Source organism: Mesoplodon densirostris, chromosome 2 (assembly GCF_025265405.1).
Source record: "Mesoplodon densirostris isolate mMesDen1 chromosome 2, mMesDen1 primary haplotype, whole genome shotgun sequence".
In the NCBI taxonomy this organism is placed as follows: domain Eukaryota; kingdom Metazoa; phylum Chordata; class Mammalia; order Artiodactyla; family Ziphiidae; genus Mesoplodon; species Mesoplodon densirostris.
The window spans coordinates 117,363,733-117,375,508 of NC_082662.1; positions in this window are offsets into that span (position 1 = coordinate 117,363,733).

An 11,776-nucleotide genomic window follows, 5' to 3' on the forward strand; every position below is an offset into this window, starting at 1 on the left:
CCCTAGGAAATTGCCAAAAACAGGAAAAGTGTGCCACAGCTTTGTTTATTGACTTGGGAAAGCCTGTGTGGGGACGAGTTTGCCTGGTTTAAAGTTTCAGGGCCAAGACATAAAACTCAATGAGAAATGTGGAACCCTCTAAACTCAGAGCATAAGGGTATGTTTCTGCATACACTGCGCTGTTTAACACCTTTTCCTGTGCTCAAGTGTGTGCCTTCACAATTTATTCAGATTAAAATATCTGTTCCTCCTTCTCCATGGGTTTAACAACTGCATTATTTATCAAGTTCTCACACTTTTATTTTTATAACATTAATACATACATATATACCAAGAAATGGAACACGCCTTTAAGTTATGCAATATTATAATAAAATGAAAAACCAGGAACCCACTCACAAAGTTTCTAGTGAAGTAAATGGGGATAAGAGCTGATTCAGGAGGTGGTAAGTGAACAGGTGTACCACTAGAAAGGAGAGGAATGTGAAATCCTCTGGAGGAAATCACTGGGGCTCCAACATCAGGATACGAATTTACACAAGAGGATGCTTCTATTGGGAAATCAGCACCTTTTGCTCCATGGAGCAGTGATGAGGGCACAGAGGTGATTTGAACTCAAATGTAATAGTTTGGAGAGTGAAGTAACATAGCACAATGCAGAGAAAAGATCTAAAATGCTCATGGGTCATATCTAACAAACCCCAATTTCTGCAGGGGAAACTGTGATGGTTAATGTTTTGTGTCAACTTGTCTGGGCTATAGTGCCCAGATGCATGGTCAGAAACAGGAATCTTCATTCCCATATATTAGAGATGAAGAAAATGTGGTCCATAGAGGAGAAGAAATTTGTTTCAAGTCACTGTAGTAGACTGGATTACTACTTCCAACTATTAGCTCCCTACCTATAAGAGAATTATATATGCTTTCTCATTGTCAGGTGACTTGCTCAACTAACCTTTGGGAGAAGTGGACATCCCTGATTCACTGGCTTTTGGCTTGGCTATGGGACATGCTAAAGGGATGTAAATGTACAAGGTATTTGCTGCATCCATTCAGACACTTAATTGCAGTTTCATGGTTTGATTTGACTGCTCCTTCAACACAGTTCCTAGAATGAGATGACAGAGGAAACTTGAACCCAGTCCACAGCCTGTAGCCAAGCCCAGCTGAGCCCAGAAAATCCTCAGCTGACCTGCAACCCTCAGTTAGCCTGGGCAAGAAATAAAAGTTTACATTGTAAGTCATGAGATATCGATATGGTTTATTACCATAGCAAGCGCTAACAGTCACACAAGAGATTTGTGGCTGGTTACTACTAATATGCATTGCCACTTTGATTTCATCTTCAAATTAATATTACTCATTTACTTATTGGATCTCTGCTCTGGACTGTTAGGAGTACACATCCTCTATTCCTCTGTTTTCATAAAAGGAAGATATTTTCTGTCCATACTTCAGGAAGAATATTATCTAGGAGATGTGATTTATTTGATTGAAAATTTAGAAGAAATTGAGCAAGCTTGCCCTAGTGCCACCTGGGTTTTCTCTTTGTGCTACCAGGCTTCACCATGCTCTAATCTGCCACTGTCCATATAAAAGGAGTCTGTCCCTGTTGCAGAGGCCCATAGGTGTCTAGACTGCATGTGGCTGGCATGGTAAATCTGCCTAGTACAACGGTGAGTTATCAGAGAATCCACTGAGGTCACACAACTGAAGCCACTTCCTCCAAAGTACTTTTTATTGGTGAGAAAGCTGAAGTTTGATTCCCTCTGCATGACTCTTGCTACACTCAGTTTGTTCCAAAATTGGGTGAGTAAGAAAGGGGTATTACTTATTGGTCTCTAAAAACGGTAATATGTACCATGCATTGTACTGCATTCTGGGTTTACAGTGAGTTCTTTAAAAGGCATGTTTCTTAAGTGCCAGGAACCCACAGTATAGTAGAGAAGAGAGATATATAAGCAAACAAAACACAATGAAGTGATTAACATAATGACTGGAATAGTCATGGGTATAGAGGTAACATAGTGGAGAGTCTAATTGAACTTATATCAGGAAAGGGGTGGGGTAAGGGAATTAAGCAAACCTTTCTAGAGGACGTGATGTGTAAGCTGGATTTCTAAGAATGAGTAGTAGTTCAGCTAGCTTCTAGGTAGGGAAGAACATTCTAAACACACAAAATCATCAAGTCAAGAGTAGTGAGGCATTTTTGCTGAGATATTTGTAGTTTGATTTTTATTTAGTTAGTTTATTTATTTTGGGCTGCGTTGGGTCTTCATTGCTGCGCACGTGCTTTCTCTAGTTGCGGTGAGCGGCAGATACTCTTAGTTGCGGTGCACGGGATTCTCGTCGCAGTGGCTTCTCTTGTTGAGGAGCACGGGTTCTAGGCACACAGGCGTCAGTAGTGGTGGCAAGCGAGCTCTAGAGCGCAGGCTCAGCAGTTGTGGTGTACAGGCTTATTTGCTCTGCGGCATGTGGGATCTAACTGCACCAGGGCTCAAACCCGTGTCCCCTGCATTGGCAGGTGGGTTCTCAACCACTGTGGCACCAGGGAAGCCCTGCAGTTTGATTTTATTGGAACAAAATATGAAGAAGTACAGACATGAAATGAGGCTGAAGAGACAGAGGATAAATCATGAAAGACTTTAAATGTTATCCTAGGAATTTTGGAATGTACTTTCCAGGTGGTGAGTTGGGCCAGGTGGGGCTATGATGAGCTGGAGAAAGCACTCCTCATCCAAGGGAGGAGTTGCTACTCTGTGTCAGTTGGTCATTGCCAGGAGGTTAAAATAACATGTTGCTAGATCGTCTGACTGTCCAAGGAAATCAGAGTTTGGGAATTTTATGTAAAATATACTAATTTTTAAATGTTTAAGACTAATTTTAAAAATTGTCTGAAAACAAGCATTTTTGTAGTGCCCCGCAGCTTTGTGACCTCTGCTCTAGGTCATGGTCAGGGGACAGACACTAGTAATCATACAGAAAATGAATTAGGGAGAGGATAACCTGGACATTAATGAAGCTCTGAAGCAGGAGTAGGAATGGAGAGAAGTGGACTTAGTTAAGGAAATGTTTGAGAGAACTTGGCAACTAGCTGGACGTGCAGGGAGAGAGACTTTGTTGTTGTTGTTGTTGTTGTTGTCTTTTGGCCTAAGGTAGAATGATAAAGCTACCAACTAAGAGAGTAATAGGGCAGTAACAGAAAGTTCAGGAAATAAAGAGAAGATATTATAAGTTTTAGATGTGATGAGTTTGAACATTTTGAAGTAGAAAATTTACTCATTTTACAAATGAGGAATCTGCAACTCAAGGATGTTAAGTAGGTTCTTTGAGAAGATAAACAAAATTGATAAACCATTAGCCAGACTCATCAAGAAAAAAAGGGAGAAGACTCAAATCAGTAGAATTAGAAATGAAAAAGGAGAAGTAACAACTGACACTGCAGAAATACAAAAGATCATGAGAGATTACTACAAGCAACTCTATGCCAATAAAATGGACAACCTGGAAGAAATGGACAAATTATTAGAAATGCACAACCTGCCAAGAATGAATCAGGAAGAAATAGAAAATATGAACAGACCAATCACAAGCACTGAAATTGAAACTGTGATTAAAAATCTTCCAACAAACAAAAGCCCAGGACCAGATGGCTTCACAGATGAATTCTATCAAACATTTAGAGAAGAGCTAACACCTATCCTTCTCAAACTCTTCCAAAATATAACAGAGGGAGGAACACTCCCAAACTCATTCTACAAGGCCACCATCACCTTGATACCAAAACCAGGCAAGGATGTCACAAAGAAAGAAAACTACAGGCCAATATCACTGATGAACATAGATGCAAAAATCCTCAAAAAAACACTAGCAAACAGAATCCAACAACACATTTAAAGGATCATACACCATGATCAAGTGGGGTTTATTCCAGGAATGCAAGGATTCTTCAATATATGCAAATCAATCAACGTGATACACCATATTAACAAATTGAAGGAGAAAAACCATATGATCATCTCAATAGATGCAGAGAAAGCTTCTGACAAAATTCAACACACATTTATGATGATAACCTTGCAGAAAGTAGGCATAGAGGGAACTTTCCTCTCCATAATAAAGGCCATATATGACAAACCCACAGCCAACATCGTCCTCAATGGTGAAAAATTGAAACCATTTCCACTAAGATCAGGAACAAGACAAGGTTGACCACTCTCACCACTCTTTTTTTTTTTTTTTTTTTTTTTTTTTTTTGCGGTATGCGGGCCTCTCACTGTTGTGGCCTCCCCCGTTGCGGAACACAGGCTCCGGACGCGCAGGCTCAGCGGCCATGGCTCACGGGCCCAGCCGCTCCGCGGCATATGGGATCCTCCCAGACCGGGGCACGAACCCGTATCCCCTGCATCGGCAGGCAGACTCTCAACCACTGCGCCACCAGGGAGGCCCCCCACTACTCTTATTCAACATAGTTTTGGAAGTTTTAGCCACAGCAATCAGAGAATAAAAGGAAAAAAAAAAAAGGAATCCAAATCGGAAAAGAAGAGGTAAAGCTGTCACTGCAGATGACATGATACTATACATAGAGAATCCTAAAGATGCTACCAGAGAACTACTAGAGCTAATCAATGAATTTGGTAAAGTAGCAGGATACAAAATTCATGCACAGAAATCTCTGGCATTCCTATACACTAATGATGAAAAATCTGAAAGTGAAATCAAGAAAACACTCCTATTTACCATTGCAACAAAAAGAATCAAATATCTAGGAATAAACCTACCTAAGGAGACAAAAGACCTGTATGCAGAAAATTATAAGACACTGATGAAAGAAATTAAAGATGATACAAATAGATGGAGAGATATACCATGTTCTTGGATTGGAAGAATCAACATTGTGAAAATGATTCTACTACCCAAAGCAATCTACAGATTCAATGCAATCCCTATCAAACTACCACTGACATTTTTCACAGAACTAGAACAAAAAATTTCACAATTTGTATGGAAACACAGAAGACCCAGAATAGCCAAAGCAATCTTGAGAACGAAAAACGGAGCTGGAGGAATCAGGCTCCCTGTCTTCAGACTATACTACAAAGCTACAGTAATCAAGACATTATGGTACTGGCACAAAAACAGAAATATAGATCAATGGAACAGGATATAAAGCCCAGAGATAAACCCATGCACATATGGTCAACTTATCTTTGATAATGGAGGCAGGAATGTACAGTGGAGAAAGGACAGCCTCGTCAATAAGTGGTGCTGGGAAAACTGCACAGGGACACATAAAAGTATGAGATTAGATCACTCCCTAACACCATACACAAAAATAAGCTCAAAATGGATTAAAGACATAATGTAAGGCCAGAAACTATCAAACTCTAGAGGAAAACATAGGCAGAACACTCTATGACATAAATTACAGCAAGATCCTTTTTAACCCACCTCCTAGAGAAATGGAAATAAAAACAAAGATAAACAAATGGGACCTAATGAAACTTCAAAGCTCTTGCACAGCATAGGAAACCATAAACAAGACCAAAAGACAACCCTCAGAATGGGAGAAAATATTTGCAAATGAAGCAACTGACAAAGGATTAATCTCCAAAATTTACAAGAAGCTCATGCAGCTCAATAACAAAAAAACAAACAACCCAGTCCAAAAATGGGCAGAAGACCTAAAGAGACATTTCTTCAAAGAAGATATACAGACTGCCAACAAACACATGAAAGAATGCTCAACATCATTAACCATTAGAGAAATGCAAATCAAAACTACAATGAGATATCATCTCACACCAGTCAGAATGACCATCATCAAAAAATCTAGAAACAATAAATGCTGGAGAGGGCGTGGAGAAAAGGGAACACTCTTGCACTGCTGGTGGGAATGTGAATTGGTACAGCCACTATGGAGAACAGTATGGAGGTTCCTTAAAAAACTACAAATAGAACTACCATATGACTCAGCAATCTCACTACTAGGCATATACCCTGAGAAAACCATAATTCAAAAAGAGACATGTACCAAAATGTTCATTGCAGCTCTATTCACAATAGCCCGGAGATGGAAACAACCTAAGTGTCCTTCATCGGATGAATGGATAAAGAATACGTGGCACATATATACAATGGAATATTACTCAGCCATAAAAAGAAACGAAATTGAGCTATTTGTAATGAGGCGGATAGACCTAGAGTCTGTCATACAGAGTGAGGTAAGTCAGAAAGAGAAAGACAAATACTGTATGGTAACACATATATATGGAATTTAAGGGGAAAAAATGTCATGAAGAACCTAGGGGTAAAACAGGAATAAAGACACAGACCTACTTGAGAATGGACTTGAGGATATGGGGAGGGGGAAGGGTAAGCTGTGAAAAAGTGAGAGAGAGGCAGGGACATATATACACTACCAAACGTAAGGTAGATAGCTAGTGGGAAGCAGCCGCATAGCACAGGGAGATCAGCTAGGTGCTTTGTGACCGCCTGGAGGGGTGGGATAGGGAGGGTGGGAGGGAGGGAGAGGCAAGAGGGAAGGGATATGGGAACAGATGTATATGTATAACTGATTCACTTTGTTGTAAAGCAGAAACTAACACAGCATTGTGAAGCAATTATACTCCAATAAAGTTGTAAAAAAAATAAAATAAATAAAAAGATGTTAAGTAATTTTCAGAATTTAACCTGTGATAAGAACTAAGCCTGATATAACCCCAATGACTTTATATTACACTTACATGTGCTGTCACACATAATAGCCACTAACCATGAATGTCTTTTGAGCACTTGAAATGTAGCTAGTTCAAATTGAAATGCACCGTAAGCCTAAATTACATACTGGATTTTGAAAACTTAGTAAGAAAAAAAGAGATTGTAAAGTACCTTGTTAATTTTTTATATTGATTACCATTAAATGATAATATTTTTTGTATATTGAGTTAAATAAAACATATTATTAAAAGTAATTCCACCTGTTCTTTTTTTTTTACCTTTTTCTAGTGTGGCTACTAGGAAATTTTAAATTATATATGTGGCTCATAGTATATATCTATTGGACAGACCTGCCCTAGACCATGACCCTCAACAAGAAAATGCTTTCTAACTCTGCCCACAGCCAGTCTATAGAGAACACATGGGCCATTAGGCACACCTATCCCCTTATCATGTGTTAAGCCCCATGAGAGGATGCCTTCACCTCAGAGTAGAAGAAAAGAAACCCAAGGAGCGGGGGGACTTCCCTGGTGGCACAGTGATAAAGAATCGGCCTTCCAATGCAGAGGACAAGTGTTCCATCCCTGGTTGGGGAACTAAGATCCCACAGGCTGCAGGGCAACTAAGCCCATGTGCTGCAACTACTGAGCCCACATGCCTCAATTAGAGAGCCCACATGCTACAAACTACAGTGCCTACATGCTCTGGAGCCTGTGTGTCCCAACTAGAGAGAAACCTGTGCACCAAAATGAAAGATCCTGCATGCCACAACTAAGACCTGATGCAGCCCCCCCCAGAAAAGAAAAAAAAATGAGATAATTCAATAAAAATTTAATATAGGGCTTCTCTGGTGGCACAGTGGTTAGGAATCCGCCTGCTAGTGCAGGGGACGTGGGTTCAAGCCCTGGTCTGGGAGGACCCCACATGCCGTCGAGCAACTAAGCCCATGGGCCGCAACTAATGAGCCTGCGAGCCACAACTACTGAGCTTGTACCCCACAACTACTGAAAGCCCATGCACCGCAACAAGAGAAGTCACCACAATGAGAAGCCCGCGCACCTCAATGGAGACCCAGCGTAGCCAAAAATAAATAAAATTTTAAAAAATGTAATATATATTAATATGTATACTATATCATAATATATATATCATCATATCATGATATATAATATACATATATTATAAACCTACAACAGTTTGTCACAGAACCAAAGACCAGGAATGCAGTTGGATTCCAGGAAAAGATGAGAACCAGAAATTGAAAATGTTGTTCGGGTTCTATGTCTCTCATCTATGTTTCTCTCTGTGCATCTCGTTCATTCATTTCATGTATCTCTGTGGAAAGGCTTCCTCTTGTTCTCTGATCTATGTGGAAAATGACCACCCACAGTTCCTGGGTTAATTTGTTACAAGTCTAGCTACTTGGAGAAACTAATCTGATTTCAATCAGAGTTCCTGTCTCCTGGGAAGGGTTGATTGATCTAGCTTGGACATAAGCCCACTCTTGGTATCAATCGACTGTAGCCAGAATGGTGTGCTTATATTGTTGAAAACTACTCCTTAATGTTTACCCAAATGAGTTTAAAACTTATGTCCACACAAAAATCTGCATACAGATGTTTATAGCAGCTTTATTCATGATTGTCAAAACTTGGAAGCACCAAGATGTCCTTCACTAGATAAATGGATTTAAAAAAAAAAAGTGGCACATCCAGACAATGGAATGTTAGTGCTAAAAAGAAATGAGAGCTTCCCTGGTGGCACAGTGGTTAAGGATCCACCTGCCAATGCAGGGGACACAGGTTCGAGCCCTGATCCAGGAAGATCCCACATGCTGTGGAGCAACTAAGTCTGTGCACCACAACTACTGAGCCTGCACTCGAGAGCCCGCGAGCCACAACTACTGAGCCCATGTGCCCCGACTACTGAAGCATGTGTGCCTAGAGCCACCACAATGAGAAACCCTCACACTGCTAATAGAGAAAGCCCATGTGCAGCAATGAAGACCCAACACAGCCAAAAATAAAAATAAATAAATAAATAAAAATTAAAAAAAAATTTTTAAGTAGATTGTAAAATAATAGTAAAAAATTTTTTTTAATAAATAAATAAAAGAAATGAGCTATCAAGTCATGAAAAGACACAGAGGAAACTTAAATACATATTACTAAGTGAAAGAAACTAATCTGAGAAGGCTATATACTGTACCATTCCAATGATATGACTTTCTGGAAAAGGTAAAACTATGGAGACAATAAAAGGATCAGTGGTTGCTAGGGGTTAGAGGGGCATGAGGGATGAATAGGCAGAGCACAGAGGATTTTTAGGTAGTAAAATTATTCTGTATGATACTCTAATGGTGAATACACATTTATAAATTTGTTCAGACCCATAGAACAACACCGAGAGTGAGCCCTAATGTAAACTATGGAATCTGAGAGATAATGATATTTCAATGTAGGTTCATTATTTTAACAAATACACTACTCTATTGGGAATGTTGAGAATGGGGGAAGTTATGCATATGTGAGAGCAGGAGGTGTATGGGAAATCTTTGTTCCTTCCACTGTTGTTTTGTTGTGAACCTAAAATTGTTCTTAAAAAAAAAATAAAGTCTTAAGATACACACCAAATAATGTTGGCAAGGAATTCTCCAGGAGCATCTTGCATAGGTTTTAGAAAAAACGTATGTTGGGGGGGGGGGGCGGGTCAGAAGACCATTAAAAATAAATATCCAAAATAAAATATAATTTATAGTAAAAATAAAGTGAGTGAGCCAAGTCTCACATTTCCTGATTAGCATGGAATATTAGATACTAGAAGCTTTTGAGGGAGCCAAATGATCATCAGAAATTTTTTTGGTGAGCTTTGAAGGAATGCAATTGATTTTTTAAAAATACTATTTATATCTGTTTTAGTCCGACTAAACTAATTGATGTAAAAATCTCCTCAACACCTCAGTGACTTAACACAAAGAAGCTTGATTTCTTTCATGACACAGTCAGCAGAGTATGAGTCATTCAGAGATCCACACTGTCATTCAGAGATCCAGGCTCCTTCCATCTTCTGGGTCTGCCCTCCCCTAGGTCTTTGGGGTCTTCTCTAACAAGCCAGCAGGTAAGGAGAAAAAGAGCATTGAGAAGGCACACTATTGTTAACTGCCTTGATATGAAAATGTCATAAATTATTTCCACTGTGAGAATGGGACATATGGTCCCACCTAGATCAAAGGGACACCTGGGAGCCCTAGTTACTTGAGAAGCCTGGGACCATCAGGCAGCAAGTCCAAATGGGGATTGATTGTGACCAATTTGCAGCTGCAGCCTCAGGGTAAACTCCCAGGTGTGGGTCCCCTTCCCACTGGAGATTATGTAGGTGCTTGGTGTTAGGCTCTAGCTCCACAGACCTGGAGGCCCATTGTTGCCCAAGACTCTTGTAAGAAAGTGTAGTGAGCAAGTGCCTGCTGAGCACTTCATGGGTAGCTACGGATCTGGAACTGGGCAAGGGTCAGGAGATGATGGTTACAGGACAGGTACTTGGAGGATAAGGTGTATGCCAACTGGCAACTCCTAAAATACCCAGTGGGTAATATTCTCATTGAATGAAGAGCTCCAGTTTACTGCACTGCTTTGCTAGGGTGGGGGCAGGAGTCTGGTTGGGGTATCTTCTATAAGACAAACTTGGGATAGACTAGTGGCATGTCTAGGAAGAAGAAACAAACATGAATATTTGTGAGCACTGTCAGTCATTGTCACTATGCTAACTTCTTCAGGCTCTGATGTACTATTTCATCCATGTCCACTTTGGAAATCAAGATAAACAGCCATATTCTTGGGTCAGGGAACAATTTTCTCCTGGGCAGTGTTAATAGGCTAGTGTCAACTTTGACTTTCAGCTTCTCAGTTTCCTCTACTTAAGTGACACATTCTTATTAGACATCCAACACTATATATTAGGCTACTGTCATGTCTTGCCTTCTGCGCTGGATCACCCAGCCTCCTCTAAGAGGTATTATTTTTATCTAATTTGTTCTCAGGGGTCTTGCTAAGTAGGAATTTTACAAAAGAAATTCTAATGTAGAAATTAAGGGGGAAAAAAGTTCCTTTTGTGAAAAGCCAAACCTGTTCTACTCTACTTAGGATAAAAGAGCTTTACAATGACTCAATCAAGGCAGTTCAGCAGGCCTCTAGATTCTAGATATAATACTGTGTGGTTTAGGGAACATGATACTAGTCTGTAGGGAAAATCAGGAAGACCTGAGATAACTGATCAGATAAAGGCAAAAATCTCTTTGAGTAGACAGGATAGATCTCAAAATGTCTGTTAAGGCATTTTCTTCTCCTCTATGAAGCTAGGTTTCTTTACATATTTTCCCGTTATAGGAAATAGACAGGGAGAAAGTTCTCCATCCAGAGGAGAGAGCTATATTACCCATAAGATTGCATCTGCTGGCAGATTGCATCTTCTACCTAATCCTGCCTAAAAGGTCATCCCTGTAAAGCTGAGACACCTGCTTCCTCTTGGGTAGAAAGAGTATATCACAGAGAGAGGCAACTGTTGAGACTGTGAGAACTACTTTATTAGAAAGCATAAATGTAGGCATATTACAGGTACTCGACTCAGCCTCAGAATCTAAAGTTGTCAGTTTTTAGAATTAAGTCATAATTCTCTCCTTAGTATCATTCTATCTTGCCTCAAACTTGTAGATCCTAAAGTTTGAGTGGACAGAATTAAAATGATAACATCTGGTTGGCATGAGACATGACTCTGGACCTCCCTAAACTCTTTCTTCATCTCTTCCTTTCCCTTCTCCTAGTGGCAGCTCCATAGCCAATACATTTTTCCTTGGAAAAATTATAGTGAATTTGTGAGATTCTTCTTGTTCAATGTACACCATGTTGGCAAGATGTATATGGATGGTCAACAAAGATATTTTATTATGGGCATTCAGGGAGTGTGATATTTTTTTCCAAGTGTCGTGAAAAGGTCTAGGATTACAGGATACTGCACTGCTCTTGAAAGAATGGTTTACTCTCATCAAAGAATAGGAGAATAT